Source organism: Pseudophryne corroboree, chromosome 5 (genome assembly GCF_028390025.1).
Source record: "Pseudophryne corroboree isolate aPseCor3 chromosome 5, aPseCor3.hap2, whole genome shotgun sequence".
In the NCBI taxonomy this organism is placed as follows: domain Eukaryota; kingdom Metazoa; phylum Chordata; class Amphibia; order Anura; family Myobatrachidae; genus Pseudophryne; species Pseudophryne corroboree.
Window position 1 is genome coordinate 432,621,934 of NC_086448.1, and position 20,439 is coordinate 432,642,372.

The window sequence follows — 20,439 nt, forward strand, 5'->3', positions numbered from 1 at the left end:
TTATGAAATGCAAAGCAATTGCCATGCCCTGCGCATGATAAGCCCGCTCGAAAGCCAGTAAAATGAGCGACAGACTGCATCGCCCATAATGGCGTGATCCGTCCGTCCTCATTGCCCCAAGCGCCTCGTGTCAGTTTGACGTATAATTCCACCAGTGTTTACCGAAAGTATAAACAGCATGGCCGTGTTGTTTATGCCGGAAGTCCTAATCGTAATGGCGCCAAGCTGAACCCCTGTACATATGGTACAGCACGTGGAGAAGGAATGGATATCGAGCCAAGTTCACGTGTTCATCCGGGTGCGACTCCAAACAACACGCCGCGAAGACCAACATATACCTGACCCAGTTTGGAAAAGAACGCAATGCGTCCTCACAACCCTGACCTTTCTTCCTAGCCACAAGTAAGGCTTTACGATCATCGCACGTCAGTGCAAAAATATGAAGGTACTGACCCTTACGGATCCAGTCCCGTGCCCGGGGCCTGAAGCCGCGCTTCACCGCCGTGTTGGCACAGTGAACCGTGCCCGACGCCACCGACACTAGCGAAGCGATTGAGCTTGAATATCTGCGCTCGCGTTGCCTGTGTCACCAGACCTGACCCTGTGTCCTCTGCCATCAGTGGAGGATGCCCCGTACGAGGACGTGGAGGCCAGGTAAGAGTCCGTACCCCGACGCCTAACGCCTTTTGCTACTACGCCTGACGCGCACTCCTACCCCCACTAGAGGAATAGGACTGTAGACTCGTGTCCACTCCGCTACTGGGGCTTACCACACTCCCGCTGAACCAGTCGGGGATCGATGTAGACTCACCTGCCCGCTTGGCTGCTCTGGATGCTTCGGCTCCCTTCAGAGACCTGCTGAAGCTCCAGCTGTCTCCATGTCTCTCCTGCTGTCCGCAGCTGGTGAAACAAGCGAGATATCGATCCTGAGCACCCCAGCCGGCTCTGCGCCCACAACGGGTAGAGGGGGTGATGCCCCGCTCGCCCCCCTGGAGGACAGGAGAGGTGTAAGAGGCTGCGTAATGCTATCTGCCAAGGATCCTGCGGCCGGCCCATGTCCACCGGGTATGGTGGATAACAAGGGAGCCACTGCCAACGCGACCACGGTAAAAATGGCAGTAATACAGACGCACTCACCAAGGGTGTAGCCGACACCGTCGGCGCCCTGCGCCCTGACGCAGTGCGTGAGACCTGCCCCCTACGGGTGGTCTGTAACCCACCCGTTGGAGGTAAAGATCCCAATGACCCTCGCTGATTATTGTCGCGGAGCCTTCGTCCCCATCCGAGACGCTCGACCTAGCCTGCATGCGCCTTATCCACCTACTGTCCTTAGGATTGTACTCTGCACCAAATACCTGTGTGCGCTCGCTACCAATGTGATGGTGCGCACCTATCTATTGTGTGCCACTCACGGGCATCCTGCCCTATGACCCTCCACCGAAAGCCAGCAGCACACACAGTAGATGCCGGCATGGTGGCAGGCCTATCGGAGGTGCTGCCCGCCCACGTATGCCGAACCCCAAAGGAGGTACTGGACTGCCCAGCATCTACAGGACGAGCCCGGTGGCCCGGACGTTCCGGCCCTACGCTACTGCCCCCAGCCTGTCCACGTGTCTCCTGCCTGTGTATGCCAGAGTGGGAGCGCTGCCTGGGCTGGCCAGGCCCATCGCGCCCGGCCATCACGAGGCCTAGCACCTAATATATGTAAATTGGGGCACAATAATACTAAGCGGACATGCTGCCCTGCTCGTCTAGGCCCTGTGCGCCCACCCCCAGTGCGGCCTGTTGTTGCACAGTCGCGGCGGATCGGGCACGCAGCCCGGTCCCGTCGCGGCCGGCGCATGGCTCAGTGTCCCATTAGCACCGCCTCCAGTGCACCTGGTCAGCCTGTCATGTCCGGGCCCCTTCTAGTGTGAGCCATCACCTCCATTCCGGTCATGGCCCGGCAGGCGCGCCTACCCGCTGTTAATTAGATACTCACACATCTAACAGGCTCTAGCTAGTCTCAATCTGCAACCGTGTGTAGCACACTCCAGTTGCGTATAAGCGGAGCAACTGCAGCTGGAGGTAGCGGCCGCACAGTAGCAGACCCCCCACCGTCCAAGCACGCCTGCCGGATAGCTGCCACTGGGCTCCAGCGGCTCGATCCCCCGTGACTTCACCCGCCTCCGCCGCAGTTCGCGTCGGAGATGGAGAGGGCACCTTCCGCATAGCGCACGCAGGCGGGTGAGACCGCCTGCGAATGGCCGCGGATCCCCTTACAGCAGGCACAGCAGGCCTGCCCCGACTCGCCCGGCCCACAGAGGAGTCTGCCAAGCGAGCAGGCAGGCCCACGCTGTGCCCTGGTTTGTGTAACAGTGCGAAAATTAAGATAGAATAGGAAGGATAAAGAAATAGATAGCAGGAAAGGTCTGGGAGAAAGGAAAGAGAAAGCAGAGTTTATACAGAGTGAGAAGAAGTGAAAAATAATGTATAAATAGAGAGAAGAATTAAACACTGGAACAAAATCACAATGAACTTATCAGATCCACGAAGAAACTGAAAAGAGGCAGAATGAACTGGATCTGAATCCTATGTATGTGTCAGACCAGCCCCTATTTTCAGTCCAGCCAGTCACAAAAACAGCAATGCTTCCTTATGATCCTCCCCCAAAAAACCTTAACCCCTTCCATGCCACAGTGATATATTGAGTGACATGCTGGTTGCCCAGACGGTGAGTTTATGCTGTTCGGTCACATTCCATGTCCTACACAGTCTTTCTTTACAGATATGATTACACGGTGGTACAATATTAATGAACTAATAATAATAATAATAATAATGTACAAGTTCAGAATATGGGACCCCTGGGTAAGCATAAGTAACTGCTTCAGAAAATAGGTAAACTTGTTCACAATATTAAGAAAACAATTTTAAACTTAAACTGCTATTTCTTACTAATCTGATGCTTTAGTAAACTGTTACTAATGTAACTGGCATTGGTAGTTTAGCACCACATTTTTTCTGACTATCCACATTTAATAGACACAGATTTATTTTTGCATGAATTTATTTTCTGATGTGAGGTCCCATTACAAGGCCAGGGAGTCATTTGCATAACGTAAACCTGAGCATAGCAAGTAGTCGCTGATGTATGGGGATTATACTTCTAGAGCCAGAGGGGCAACGCAGATTTATTCAGGTAATCCCATATTGGAGGTATTGCCTCCATGGTACTTATTGGCCAGAGGAAGCAACACTTGTAAGTACTGCTGTATTAATTCAGGGGTACTGCCTTATAAGCCCACCAAATGCAGAATTTATGAAAAATGACAGGGGTGTGCAGGAGATGCTGTCAGTGGACTGAAAAATTGTGGGCCACTTTTGACATTCAGCCACTGCATGCCACTACTAGATGGGCCAGGTGGTTGTGTTGCTTAGCTTAGTCATACAGCAACCTCGGTGCACTTCATTTTCTTCTTTGTATCATGTGCTGTTTGGGGACTAGTTTTTTAAAGTGCCATCTTGTCTGCCACTGCAGTGCCACTCCTAGATGTGCCAATTGTTTGTGTTGTTTAGCTTAGTCATACAGCTACCTCATTGCCCCTCTTTTACATCTTTGCATGATGTGCTGTTTGGGGCCTTTTTATATATCTGCCCTCCTGTCTGCCACTGCAGTGCCACTCCTAGAATGGCCAGGTGTTTGTGCCGCACACTTGTGTCACTTAGCTTAGTCATACAGCAACCTCATTGCAATTATTTTTCTTCTTTGCATGATGTGCTATTTGGGGAATATTTTTTTTAAATCTGCCATCCTGTCTGCCACTACAGTGCCACTCCTAGATGGGCCAGGTGTTTGTGCCGCACACTTGTGTCGCTTAGCTTAGTCATACAGCAACCTCATTGCAATTCTTTTCCTTCTTTGCATGATGTGCTGCTGGGGAATATTTTTTAAATCTGCCATCCTGTCTGCCACTGCAGTGCCACTCCTAGATGGGCCAGGTGTTTGTGCCGCACACTTGTGTCACTTAGCATAGTAATACAGCTATCTCATTGCCCTCTTTTACTTCTTGGCATGATGTGCTGTTTGGGTACTATTTTTTTTTAAGTGCCATCCTGTCTGACACTGCAATGCCACTCATAGATGGGCCAATTGTTGTGTTGCATAGCTTAGTCATACAGTTACCTCATTGCACATCTTTTTCTTCTTTGTATGATGTGCTGCTTGGGGCCTAGTTTTTTTAAGTGCCATCCTGTCTGCCACTGCAGTGCAACTCCTAGATGGACCAGGTGTTTGTGTCACATACTTGTGTCGCTTAGCTTAGTCATACAGCAACCTTGGTGACCTCTTTTTCATCTTTGCATGATATGCTGTTTGAGGCATGGTTTTTTAAAGTGCCATCCTGTCTGACACTGTCGTATAAGTCCTGGGGTACTGCTGTATTAATTCAGGGGTACTGCCGTATAAGCCCACCAATTACAGAATTTATGAAAAATGACAGGGGTGTGCAGGAGATGCTGTCAGTGGACTGAAAAATTGTGGGCCACTTTTGACATTCAGCCACTGCATGCCACTACTAGATGGGCCAGGTGGTTGTGTCGCTTAGCTTAGTCATACAGCAACCTCGGTGCACTTCTTTTTCTTCTTTGCATCATGTGCTGTTTGGGGACTAGTTTTTTAAAGTGCCATCTTGTCTGCCACTGCAGTGCCACTCCTAGATGGACCAATTGTTTATGTCGCTTAGCTTAGTCATACCCCATTGCCCCTCTTTTACATCTTTGCATGATGTGCTGTTTGAGGCCTTTTTGTATATCTGCCCTCCTGTCTGCCACTGCAGTGCCACTCCTAGATGGGCCAGGTGTTTGTACCGCACACTTGTGTCGCTTAGCTTATTCATACAGCAACCTCATTGCAATTCTTTTTCTTCTTTGCATGATGTGCTGTTTGGGGAATATTTTTTAAATCTACCATCCTGTCTGCCAATGCAGTGCCACTCCTAGATGGGCCAGGTGTTTGTGCTGCACACTTGTTTCACCTAGCTTAGTCATACAGCCACCTCGGTGCAACCACTTGGCCTAAAAAATATATAGTGAGGTGTGAGGTGTTCAGAATAGACTGGAAATGAATGTAAATGAATGTTTTTGAGGTTAATAATACCGTTGGATCAAAATTACCCCCAAATTCTGTGATTTTAGCCATTTTTATGGTTGTTTCAAAAATCATCCAGATCCAAAACCAAAATCCGAAAGGGTGGTTTTGCCAAAACCAAGCCAAAACCACAACACGAGCGGGGAATTAGAACCAAAACACAAAACATGAAAAGTTCCCACCGCACATCTGTAATATGTATGTATATATTTATATATATATATTTGCTGTATCTACATATATATATTTTGTGTTTTGATTTTGGATCTGGATTATCATAAATTTTTTGGATCTGGATTGGTTTTGTTAAAACCACCGTTTCGTGTTTTGGTTTTGGATCTGGATGATTTTTGAAAAAAACATAAAAATAAATAAAATCACATAATTTGAGGGTAATTTTGATCCTACGGCATTATTAACCTCAATAACATTCATATCCACTCATTTCCAGTCTATTCAGAACACCTCACACCTCACAATATTGTTTATAGGCCAAAAGGTTGCACCGAGGTCGCTGGATGACTAAGCTAAACGACCTAAGTAGGCGGCACAAACACCTGCCCCATCTAGGAGTGGCACAACAATGGCAGACAGGATGGCACTTTTAAAAACTAGGCCCCAAACAGCACATGATGCAAAGAAAAAAATAAGAGGTGCAAGATTGAATTGGTCTTGGGCCCTCCCATCCACCCTTATGTTGTATAAACAGGACATGTACACTTTAACAAACCAATCATTTCAGCGACAGGGTCTGCCACATGACTGTGGCTAAAATGATTGTTTTTTTTGGGCCACCACAAAAAAAGAAGCAATTAATCCAACACAAAAAAAGAAGCAATTCATCTCTCCTTGCACAAACTGGCTCTATAGAGGCAAGATGTCGTACTCATCCTCATCCTCCGATTCCTCACCCCTTTCAGCGTGTACATCCTCCTCCTCCTCCTCACATATCAGTAATTCATCCCCACTGGAATCCACCATCACAGGTCCCTGTGTACTTTCTTGAAGTGATTGCTGGTAAATGTCTACCTGGAGGAATTTATAATTCATTTTGATGAACATCTTCTCCACATTTTCTGAAAGTAACCTCCTACGCCGATTGCTGACAAGGTGACCAGCTGCACTAAACACTCTTTCAGAGTACACACTGGAGAGGGGCAACTTAGGTACAATAAAGCCAGTTTGTGCAAGGGCCTCCAAATTGCCTCTTTTTCCTGCCAGTATATATATGGACTGTCTGACATGTCTACTTGGATGCTGTCACCAATATAAACCTCCACCAATCTTTCAATGGTGACAGCATCATATGCAGTGACAGTAGACATGTCAGTAATCATTGGCAGGTCCTTCAGTCTGGACCAGATGTCAGCACTTGCTCCTCACCGCCCTGCATCACTGCCAGCGGGTGGGCTCGGAAATTTTATTTTTTTCCTGCAGCCCCAGTTGAGGGAGAAAATGAAGGAGGAGCTTTTGATGGGTCACGTTCCGCGTGAGTTGACAGTTTTCTCACCAGCAGGTCTTTTAACCTCTGCAGACTTGTGTCTGCTGGAAAGTGAGATATAATGTAGGCTTTAAACATGGTATTGAGCATGGTGGGCAAAATGCAGTGCTCTGATTTCAACAGTTTGACCACCTTTGAATCCTGGCAAAGCGAATGAAGGGCTCCATCCATCCATCCATCCATCCATCCATCCATCCACAAGTCCCACATACTTAGCGGAATCGCTCCATCTTAGCTCCTCCTTCAATTTCTCCAGCAGCTTCTGCAAAAGCCTGATGAGGGGAATGACCTGACTCAAGCTGGCTGTTTCTGAACTGACTTCACGTGTGGCAACTTGTACGTGTTGGAAAACCTTGCACAAGATTGAAATACTTCTCCACTGCGCTTGAGTCAAGGTGCATTCCCCCTCCTTTGCCTATATCGTAGTTTGATGTATAGGCTAGAATGGCCTTTTGCTGATTCTCCATCCTCTGAAACATATAGAGTGTTGAATTCCACCTCATTACCACTTCTTGCATCAGGTGATGGCACGGCAGGTTCAGGAGTGTTTGCTGTCGCTCCAGTCTTCGGCACGCGGTGGCTGAATGCCGAAAGTGGCCCCCAATTATTCGGGCCACTGACAGTATCTCCTGCCACCCCTGTCTGTTTTCAAAAAATTCTGCACCACCAAATTAATTGTATGTGCAAAACATGGGACATGCTGGAATTTGCTAAGATGTAATGCATGCACAAGGGCCCTCATTCCGAGTTGTTCGCTCGCTAGCTGCTAGCTTTGCACATGCCTACTGGGAGTGAATTTTAGCTTTACAGAATTGCGAATGAAAGATTCGCAGAATTGCGAAAAGAAATTTCTTTGCAGTTTCTGAGTAGCTCGAGACTTACTTTGCCACTGCGATCAGTTCAGTCAGTTTCGTTCCTGGTTTGACGTCACAAACACACCCAGCGTTCGCCCAGACACTCCCCTGTTTCTCCAGCCACTCCCGCGTTTTTCCCAGAAACGGCAGCGTTTTTTCGCACACACCCATAAAACGGCCAGTTTCCGCCCATAAACACCCACTTCCTGTCAATCACACTCCGATCACCAGAACGAAGAAATTTATTTGTTAAGCCGTGAGTAAAATACCAAACTTTTTTACAAATTTACTTGGCGCAGACGCACTGCGAACATTGCGCATGCGCAGTTTGCGACTAATCGCTCCGTTGCGAAAAACACTAACGAGTGAACAACTCGGATTGAGGGCCAATATTGGTGGTGTTGTCTGATATCACAAATCCCCAGGAGAGTCTAAGTGGGGTAAGGCATTGTGCGATGATGTACCTCAGTTTCTGAAAGAGGTTGTCAGCGGTGTGCCTCTTACGGAAACCGGTGATACACATCGTAGCCTGTCTAGGAACGAACTAGCATTTATGAGATGCTGCTTCTGGTACCGCTGCTGTTGTTTCTGCGGGAGGCAATACATCTATTTCTACCCAGTGGGCTGTCTGTTAGGGTCTCCTGCCCTGTGCTGCCACGTCGTCATGGCAACCGGGAGACAAGTGCTAGCGGAGTAACCTGAGCGCAGCTGATACTCCGGTTCGGGTCTTTTGCTGTGCAGTGGTTACAGGCTCTGTGCACGGCAGGGGATCCGGTGCTGGTTTTTGTGCTCACAGTCTGTGAGGTCTGAGTGGGGCGTGGACAGCACCTGCTTTATAAGGCCTCTTCTCAGGTTAAGCAGATGCTGCTGAATCTTTGTTGGTTAGTCAGTTCCTGAAAGTTAGCCAGTACTGTGTAGCTTTGTATTTGTTGTTGCTTACTGCAAATAGGCCTGGGGATTTGGTACTACACTCTGCCAATCCAGACCTAGCAGTAAGACTGGAGTCAGTCGTTTAACTTGCTGGGGTTCTTTTACTACTCTGTGAACTTAGCAAGTTTGCGGCTGTATTCTAAGACTTGCCTGCCTAAATCCTGTCTCACTGTGCAAGGTGTCAGGTGTCAGTTTAGTGGCAGTAAGCTAAACCTGTGCACTGCAAGTGAGAATTAGGATTGTGGAGACTCTCCTTGTGTCTATCATTCCATCTCTGACCAAGGAGTTTACTGCCACACCCGTTGGTAACCCTTTAGGGTTTTGCTGTTGCCCTTAGCAACAGCATTTCGGGTTCTCTACGTATTAAAACACAACATCTTGCTTTTCCCATCTGAGCATTACTAATACTAGGGAGACACCCAGTTCCTTAGCATCTGGGCTTCTCTGTTCACTTTGTGTGTATTTTGTTACCCTATCACCTTCTGTGTATGTAATGTCATATTCCCCAGTCTGTCTGTGAGTTCATTTGTTTTGCATACCTATCCGTTCAGACACCAGTACATTCCTGCAGGCACTGGTGTGCATAACAGTTCAAACACCAGTACATTCCTGCAGGCACTGGAGTGCATAACAGTTCTGACACCAGTACATTCCTGCAGGCACTGGTGTGCATAACACTGTCACAGTCATGTAGTCCTTAGTTTGCCCTGCTCCACTTGTCCACATGTCCATGGTTAAGTGGACACTGATTAAAACCAAATTTTTTAGGACACTGAGGCCACTTTTCTTAATGTCCCTGTACAGTCCGGGAATCGCTTTCCTAGTGAAGTGGAATCTAGATGGGATTTGGTACCAGGGGCACACTACCTCCATCTATTGTCTATTGTCTAAATACCACTGCACCAATAGTGGATACCGGAAGCATGTGTAACACCAACATAGCTGTCAAGGCCTCAGTTATACGCTTTGCAACAGGATGACTGCTGTCCTATTTCATCTTCCTCGCAAAGGACTGTTGGACAGAAGCAGCAGCAGTAGGAGTACCACTCAAGGATCCTCCGAGGGAATCCCAGTTAGGAGAGGACTCGTCAGTCATGCCAGTGACATGGCCTACAGGACTACTGACGTTCCTGACTGAGGAGTAAATTGATGCTGAGGGAGTTGCTGGTGTGGCTTGCAGGAGCTTGGGTACAAGAGGAAGAAGAGATTTAGGTGTCGGTGGACTGCTTACTCTCTTATCCAAAGTTTCTGAACTTGACAATGACTTCTGATGAATGCGCTGCAGGTGACGTGTAAGGGAGGATGTTCCTAGGTGGTTAATGTACTTACCCCTAGTTATTACGGATTGACAGAGGCAACACATGGCTTGACACCTGTTGTCCGGATATGTGGAGAAATAATTCCACACCGAAGAGGTTGCTTTTTTGGTATTTTGCCTAGACATGACAATGGGCTTTCTCATCCCACGGAAACACGTATCTCCCCTGGTGCCTGATTTAAACAAACCACATCACCATCAGAATCCTCATTGTCAACTTCCTCCTCAGTGCCAGCGAAACCCATATCTACATCCTGGTGTATTTCAACAATGACATCTTTAATTTGAATATTAGATACTGGACTGTGGGTGCTCCTTCCAGCACTTGCAGAGGGTGTGCAAATGGTGGAAGGAGCCACCTCTTCCCGTCCAGTGTTGGGAACGTCAGGCATCGCAACCGACGACACACTTGGACTCTCCTTGGGGATTTGTGATACCATCTTAGAACGCACAGTTATTTGCTGTGCTTTTGTCAGCTTAACTCTTTTAATTTTTCTAGCGGGAGGTTGAGGGCTTCCATCAACATTTTAAGCTGTACCACAAGTCATGAACATGCCAGGGCCTTAGCCGTTCCTTGCCACTCTGTGTCGTAAATGGCATATTGGCAAATTTACGTTTCTCTTCAGACCATTTAAATGTATTTTTTTGGGTCATTTTACTGAAGTTTTGCTTTTTCGATATTTAATGCTCTCTACTATGACATTGGGCATCGGCCTTGGCAGACAACGTTGATGGCATTTCATCATCTATGCCATGACTAGTGGCAGCAGCTTCAACACTAGGAGGCTGTGGTACTTGATTTTTCCATATTTTATCCTACAAATTTTTATTCTTCATTATTTTTCAGGAGTTATATAACAATATGCAGCACAGTAGAGCGTACTTCTACACCACACAGGTCAAACCCTATGAAAATTATTTGGATTAAATATTAATAACCACTTTATTTGGAGTAAATAATATACAGCACAAGACAGAACCACTGAACTTATATGGCAGTATCAATGGACTGGATTTATACGGCAGTACCACTCAATTTATACGGCAGTATCACTGGACATATACAGCAGTATCATTGTTTTGGATTTATATGGAAGTACCACTGGACATATACGGCAGTACAAATGTATTTATACGGCAGTTCCAGTGGACTGGATTTATACAGCAGTACCACAGGATTTAAATGGCATTATCACTGGACAAATGCGGCAGTATCACTGGAATTAAATGGCAGAACCACTGGACTTATACAACAGTACCATTGGACTGTATTTATACGGCAGTACCACTGTATTTACACGGCAGTACCAATGGACATATACAGCAGTATCACTGGAATTATACGGCAGTACAACTGGACTGGATTTATATGGAAGTACAACTGGACTTATATGGCAGTACCACTGGATTGGATTTATATGGCAGTACCACTGGATATATACAGCAGTATCACTGGAATTATATGGCAGTACCACTGGATTTATACGGCAGTACCAATGTACTGGATTTATATGGCAGTACCACTGGACTTGATTTATACTGCAATACCACTGGATTTATACGGCAGTACCACTCGATTTATACAGCAGTACCACTGGACATATATGGAAGTATTGCTGGAATTATAAGACAGTTCCTCAGGATTTATATGGTAGTACCACTAGACTGCATTTATACGACAGTACCACTAGATTTATATGACAGTAGCACTCAACTTGATTTATACCGCAGTACCACTGGATTTATATGGCAGTACCAGTGGACATATTTGGCAGTATCACTGGAATTATATGGCAGCTCCACTGGATTTATACGGCAATACCAATGTATTGGATTTATATAGCAGTAGCACTGGATTTATACAGCAGTACTAATGGACTGGATTTATACAGCAGTACCACTGAATTTATATGGCAGTACCACTGGACATATACAGTAGTATCACCGGACTTGATTTATATGGCAGTACCACTAGACGTTTACAGCAGTATCAATGGACTTATACGGAAGTAACACTTGACTGGATTTATACTGCAGTACCACTAGATTTATACAGAAGTACCAGTGGACATATATGGAAGTATTGCTGGAATTATAAGGCAGTTCCTCTGGATTTATATGGCAGTACCACTAGACTGAATTTATACGACAGTACCACTAGACTTATCTGACAGTACCACTCAACTTGATTTATACCGCAGTACCACTGGATTTATATGGCAATACCACTGGACATATATACGGCAGTATCACTGGAATTATATGACAGCACAACTGGATTTATACAGCAGTACCAATGGACTGGATTTATACGGCAGTACTACTGGATTATTATTGCAGTACCAATGGACATGTACGACAGTATCACTGTACTGGATTTATACGGCAGTATCACTGGAAATATACGGCAGTACCAATGTACTTATATGGCAGTACCACTGGACTGGATGTATACAGCAGTACCACTGGATTTGATCAGCAGTATCACCAGACTTATATGGCAGTAGCACTGGAATTAAATGGCAGTACCACTGGATTTATACTACAGTACCACTGGACTGTATTTATTTGGCAGTACCACTGGATTTATACTACAGTACCACTGGACTGTATTTATTTGGCAGTACCACTGGATTTATACTGCAGTACCACTGGAACTATATGGGAATAGTACTGGATACTTACAGCAGTATCACTGAAATTATATGGCAGTTCCACTGGACTTATATGGCAGTACCAATGGACTGGATTTATACGGCAGTACCACTGGACTTATATGTCAGTACCACTGGACTGGATTTATACGGCAGTACCACTCAATTTATACGGCAGTACCACTGGACATATACAGCAGTATCACTGTATTGGATTTATATGGAAGTACCACTGGACATATACGGCAGTACCAATGTACTTATATGGCAGTTCCACTGGACTGGATTTATACAGCAGTACCATAGGCTTTAAATGGCATTATCACTGGACAAATGCGACAGTATCACTGGAATTAAATGGCAGAACCACTGGACTTATACGGCAATACCAATGTATTGGATTTATATAGCAGTAGCACTGGATTTATACAGCAGTACTAATGGACTGGATTTATACAGCAGTACCACTGAATTTATATGGCAGTACCACTGGACATATACAGTAGTATCACCGGACTTGATTTATATGGCAGTACCACTAGACGTTTACAGCAGTATCAATGGACTTATACGGAAGTAACACTTGACTGGATTTATACTGCAGTACCACTAGATTTATACAGAAGTACCAGTGGACATATATGGAAGTATTGCTGGAATTATAAGGCAGTTCCTCTGGATTTATATGGCAGTACCACTAGACTGAATTTATACGACAGTACCACTAGACTTATCTGACAGTACCACTCAACTTGATTTATACCGCAGTACCACTGGATTTATATGGCAATACCACTGGACATATATACGGCAGTATCACTGGAATTATATGACAGCACAACTGGATTTATACAGCAGTACCAATGGACTGGATTTATACGGCAGTACTACTGGATTATTATTGCAGTACCAATGGACATGTACGACAGTATCACTGTACTGGATTTATACGGCAGTATCACTGGAAATATACGGCAGTACCAATGTACTTATATGGCAGTACCACTGGACTGGATGTATACAGCAGTACCACTGGATTTGATCAGCAGTATCACCAGACTTATATGGCAGTAGCACTGGAATTAAATGGCAGTACCACTGGATTTATACTACAGTACCACTGGACTGTATTTATTTGGCAGTACCACTGGATTTATACTACAGTACCACTGGACTGTATTTATTTGGCAGTACCACTGGATTTATACTGCAGTACCACTGGAACTATATGGGAATAGTACTGGATACTTACAGCAGTATCACTGAAATTATATGGCAGTTCCACTGGACTTATATGGCAGTACCAATGGACTGGATTTATACGGCAGTACCACTGGACTTATATGTCAGTACCACTGGACTGGATTTATACGGCAGTACCACTCAATTTATACGGCAGTACCACTGGACATATACAGCAGTATCACTGTATTGGATTTATATGGAAGTACCACTGGACATATACGGCAGTACCAATGTACTTATATGGCAGTTCCACTGGACTGGATTTATACAGCAGTACCATAGGCTTTAAATGGCATTATCACTGGACAAATGTGACAGTATCACTGGAATTAAATGGCAGAACCACTGGATTTATACAACAGTACCACTGGACTGTATTTATACGGCAGTACCACTGTATTTATATGGCTGTACCAATAGACATACAGATGTACCCACATTTATCTTGACGGTTAATAGGATTAACTGTGACTGGCCAGTCAGAGTTAATCCCCTGCTGTAATGACTTAATCCCCTGCTGTATTGTTCTCTGTATTGTATTGCAGTTGAGAACAATAGATGAAGGGTTTATGCTAATAAATCATGTTGTGACTAGGCACAGAAAACTACTCAAGATAACGGTGGACACATCTGTATATGGCAGTATTACTGGAATTATATGGCAGTACAACTGGACTAGATTTATATGGAAGTACCAATGATTTATACAGCAGTACTACTGGACTGGATTTATATGGCAGTACCACTGGATTTATATGGCTGTACCACTGGTTATTTACGGCAGTATCACTGGAATTATATGGCAGTACCACTGGACTTATATGGCAGTACCACAGGACTGGATTTATATGGCAGTACCACTGGATTTATACGGCAGTACCAATGGACTGGATATATACAGCAATACCACTGGATTTATATGGCAGTACCACTGGACATATACAGTAGTATCAAAAGACTGGATTTATACGGCAGAACCACTCGATGTTTACAGCAGTATCTCTGGACTTATACGGCAGTAACACTTGACTGGATTTATACGGCAGTACAACTAGATTAATACAGCAGTACCACTGGGCATATAGGAAGTATCACTGGAATTATATGGCAGTTCCTCTGGATTTATATGGCAGTACCACTGGACTGAATTTATACGGCTGTACCACTTATATGGCAGTACCACTCGACTGGATTTATACAGCTTTACAACTGGATTTATATGGCAGTACCACTGGACATATACGGCAGTATCACAGGAATTATATGGCAGCACCACTGGATTTATACAGCATTACCAATGAACTGTATTTATATGGCAGTACTACTGGATTAATATTGCAGTACCACTGGACATATACAGCAATTGTCACTGGACTGGATTTATACGGCAGTATCACTGGAAATATACAGCAGTACCAATGTACTTATAAGGCAGTACCACTGGACTGGATGTATACAGCAGTACCACTGGATTTAAAAGGCAGTATCACTGGACATATATGGCAGTATCACTAGAATTAAATGGCAGTACCACTAGACTTATACGGCAGTACCACTGGACTGTATTTATTTGGCAGTACCACTGGATTTATACGGCAGTACCACTGGATATATATACGGTAGTATCACTGGAATTATATGGCAGTACCACTGGACTTATATGGTAGTACCACTGAACTTGATTGATACGGCAGTACGACTGGACATGTACGGTAATATCAAAGGACTGTTTTTTTTTGGCAATACCAGTTGATTTATACAGCAGTACCAGTGGACATATACGGCAGTATCACTGGAATAATATATAGCAGCTCCACTGGATTTATACGGCAGTACCAATGTACTGGATTTATATAGCAGTAGCACTGGACTTATACAGCAGTACCAATGGACTGGATTTATACAGCAGTACCACTGGATTTATATGGCAGTACCACTGGGCATATACAGTAGTATCACCGGACTTGATTTATATGGCAGTACCACTAGACGTTTACAGCTGTCTCAATGGATTTATACGGCAGTAACACTTGACTGGATTTATACTGCAGTACCACTAGATTTATACAGCAGTACCAGTGGACATATATGGAAGTATTGCTGGAATTATAAGGCAGTTCCTCTGGATTTATATGGCAGTACCACTAGACTGAATTTATACGACAGTACCACTAGACTTATCTGACAGTACCACTCAACTTGATTTATACCGCAGTACCACGGGATTTATATGGCAATACCACTGGACATATATGTCAGTATCACTGGAATTATATGACAGCACCACTGGATTTATACAGCAGTACCAATGGACTGGATTTATACGGCAGTACTACTGGATTATTATTGCAGTACCAATGGACATGTACGACAGTATCACTGTACTGGATTTATACGGCAGTATCACTGGAAATATACGGCAGTACCAATGTACTTATATGGCAGTACCACTGGACTGGATGTATACAGCAGTACCACTGGATTTAATCGGCAGTATCACCAGACTAATATGGCAGTAGCACTGGAATTAAATGGCAGTACCACTGGATTTATACTACAGTACCACTGGACTGTATTTATTTGGCAGTACCACTGGATTAATACTGCAGTACCACTGGAACTATATCGGAGTAGTACAGGGCACTTACAGCAGTATCACCGAAATTATATGGCAGTACCACTGGACTTATATGGCAGTACCAATGGACTGGATTTATACGGCAGTACCACTGGACTTATACGTCAGTACCACTGGACTGGATTTATACGGCAGTACCACTCAATTTATACGGCAGTACCACTGGACATATACAGCAGTATCACTGTATTGGATTTATATGGAAGTACCACTGGACATATACGGCAGTACCAATGTACTTATATGGTAGTCCCACTAGACTGGATTTAGACAGCAGTACCATAGGCTTTAAATGGCATTATCACTGGACAAATGTGACAGTATCACTGGAATTAAATGGCAGAACCACTGGATTTATACAACAGTACCACTGGACTGTATTTATATGGCAGTACCACTGTATTTATATGGCCGTACCAATAGACATACAGATGTACCCACATTTATCTTGACGATTAATAGGATTAACTGTGACTGGCCAGTCAGAGTTAAACCCTGCTGTAATGACTTAATCCCCTGCTGTATTGTTCTCTGTATTGTATTGCAGTTGAGAACAATAGATGAAGGGTTTATGCTAATAAATCATGTTGTGACTAGGCACAGAAAACTACTCAAGATAACGGTGGACACATCTGTATATGGCAGTATCACTGGAATTATATGGCAGTACAACTGGACTAGATTTATATGGTAGTACGAAGGACTTATACAGCAGTACCACTGGACTGGATTTATATGGCAGTACCACTGGATTTATATGGCTTTACCACTGGTTATATACGGCAGTATCATTGGAATTATATGGCAGTACCACTGGACTGGATTTATATGGCAGTACCACTGGACTTATACGGCAGTACTAATGGACTGGATATATACAGCAATACCACTGGATTTATATGGCAGTACCACTGGACATATACAGTAGTATCACCAGACTGGATTTATACGGCAGTACCACTCAATGTTTACAGCAGTATCACTGGACGTATACGGCAGTAACACTTGACTGGATTTATACGGCAGTACAACTAGATTTATACAGCAGTACCACTGGGCATATATGGAAGTATCACTGGAATTATACGGCAGTTCCTCTGGATTTATATGGCAGTACCACTGGACTGAATTTATACGGCTGTACCACTAGACTTATATGGCAGTAACACTCGACTGGATTTATACAGTTTTACAACTGGATTTATATGGCAGTACCACTGGACACATACGGCAGTATCACAGGAATTATATGGCAGCACCACTGGATTTATACAGCAGTACCAATGAACTGTATTTGTATGGCAGTACTACTGGATTAATATTGCAGTACCACTGGACATATACAGCAATTGTCACTGGACTGGATTTATATGGCAGTACCACTGGAAATATACAGCAGTACCAATGTACTTATAAGGCAGTACCACTGGACTGGATGTATACAGCAGTACCACTGGAATTATAAGGCAGTATCACTGGACATATACGGCAGTATCACTAGAATTAAATGGCAGTACCACTAGACTTATACGGCAGTACTACTGGACTGTATTTATTTGGCAGTACCACTGGATTTATACAGCAGTACCGCTGGATATATACAGTATTATCACTGGACTTATATGGCAGTACCACTGAACTTGATTGATACGGCAGTACGACTGGACATGTACGGTAATACCAATGGACTGGTTTTTTTTGGCAATACCAGTTGATTTATATGGCAGTACCAGTGGACATATACGGCAGTATCACTGGAATTATATAGCAGCTCCACTGGATGTATACGGCAGTACCAATGTACTGGATTTATATAGCAGTAGCACTGGACTTATACAGCAGTACCAATGGACTGGATTTATACAGCAGTACCACTGGATTTATATGGCAGTACCACTGGACATATACAGTAGTATCACCGGACTTGATTTATATGGCAGTACCACTAGACGTTTACAGCTATATCAATGGACTTATATGGCAATAACACTTGACTGGATTTATACTGCAGTACCACTAGATTTATACAGCAGTACCAGTGGACATATATGGAAGTATTGCTGGAATTATAAGGCAGTTCCTCTGGATTTATATGGATGTACACTAGACTGAATTTATACGACAGTACCACTAGACTTATCTGACAGTACCACTCAACTTGATTTATACCGCAGTACCACTGGATTTATATGGCAATACCACTGGACATATACGGCAGTATCACTGGAATTATATGACAGCACAACTGGATTTATACAGCAGTACCAATGGGCTGGATTTATACAGCAGTACTCCTTGATTATTATTGCAGTACCAATGGACATGTACGATAGTATCACTGTACTGGATTTATACGGCAGTATCACTGGAAATATACGGCAGTACCAATGTACTTATATGGCAGTACCACTGGACTGGATGTATACAGCAGTACCACTGGATTTAATCGGCAGTATCACCAGACTTATATGGCAGTAGCACTGGAATTAAATGGCAGTACCACTGGATTTATACTACAGTACCACTGTACTGTATTTATGTGGCAGTACCACTGGATTTATACTGCAGTACCACTGGAACTATATGGGAGTTTTAGTGGACACTTACAGCAGTATCACCGAAATTATATGGCAGTACCACTGGACTTATATGGCAGTACCAATGGACTGGATTTATACGGCAGTACCACTGGACTTAAACGTCAGTACCACTGGACTGGATTTATACGGCAGTACAACTCAATTTATACGGCAGTACCACTGGACATATACAGCAGTATCACTGTTATGGATTTATATGGAAGTACCACTGGACATATACGGCAGTACCAATGTACTTATATGGCAGTTCCACTGGACTGGATTTATACAGCAGTACCATAGGCTTTAAATGGCATTATCACTGGACAAATGCGACAGTATCACTGGAATTAAATGGCAGAACCACTGGACTTATACAACAGTACCACTGGACTGTATTTATATGACAGTACCACTGTATTTATATGGCCGTACCAATAGACATACAAATGTACCCACATTTATCTTGAGGGTTAATAGGATTAACTGTGACTGGCCAGTTAGGGTCAATCCCCTGCTGTAATGACTTAATCCCCTGCTGTATTGTTCTCTGTATTGTATTGCAGTTGAGAACAATAGATGAAGGGTTTATGCTAATAAATCATGTTGTGACTAGGCACAGAAAACTACTCAAGATAACGGTGGACACATCTGTATATAGCAGTATCACTGAAATTATATGGCAGTACAACTGGACTAGATTTATATGGAAGTGCCAAGGATTTAGACAGCAGTACCACTGGACTGGATTTATATGGTAGTACAACTGGATTTATATGGCTGTACCACTGGTTATATACGGCAGTATCACTGGAATTATATGGCAGTACCACTGGACTTATACGGCAGTACCAATGGACTGGATTTATATGGCAGTACCACTGGACTTATACGGCAGTACCAATGGACTGGATATATACAGCAATACCACTGGATTTATATGGCAGTACCACTGGACATATACAGTAGTATCACCAGACTGGATTTATATGGCAGTACCACTCGACGTTTACAGCAGTATCACTGGACTTATATGGCAGTAACACTTGACTGGATTTATACGGCAGTACAACTAGATTTATACAGCAGTACCACTGGGCATATATGGAAGTATCACTGGAATTATATGGCAGTTCCTCTGGATTTATATGGCAGTACCACTGGACTGAATTTATACAGCTGTACCACTTGACTTATATGGCAGTACCACTCGACTGGATTTATACAGCTTAACAACTGTATTTATATGGCAGTACCACTAGACATATATGACAGTATCACTGGAATTATATGGCAGCACCACTGGATTTATACAGCAGTACCAATGAACTGTATTTATATGGCAGTACTACTGGATTAATATTGCAGTACCACTGGACATATACAGCAATTGTCACTGTACTGGATTTATACGGCAGTACCACTGGAAATATATGGCAGTACCAATGTACTTATAAGGCAGTACCACTGGACTGGATGTATACAGCAGTACCACTGGATTTAAAAGGCAGTATCACTGGACATATACGGCAGTATCACTAGAATTAAATGGCAGTACCACTAGACTTATACGGCAGTACCACTGGACTGGA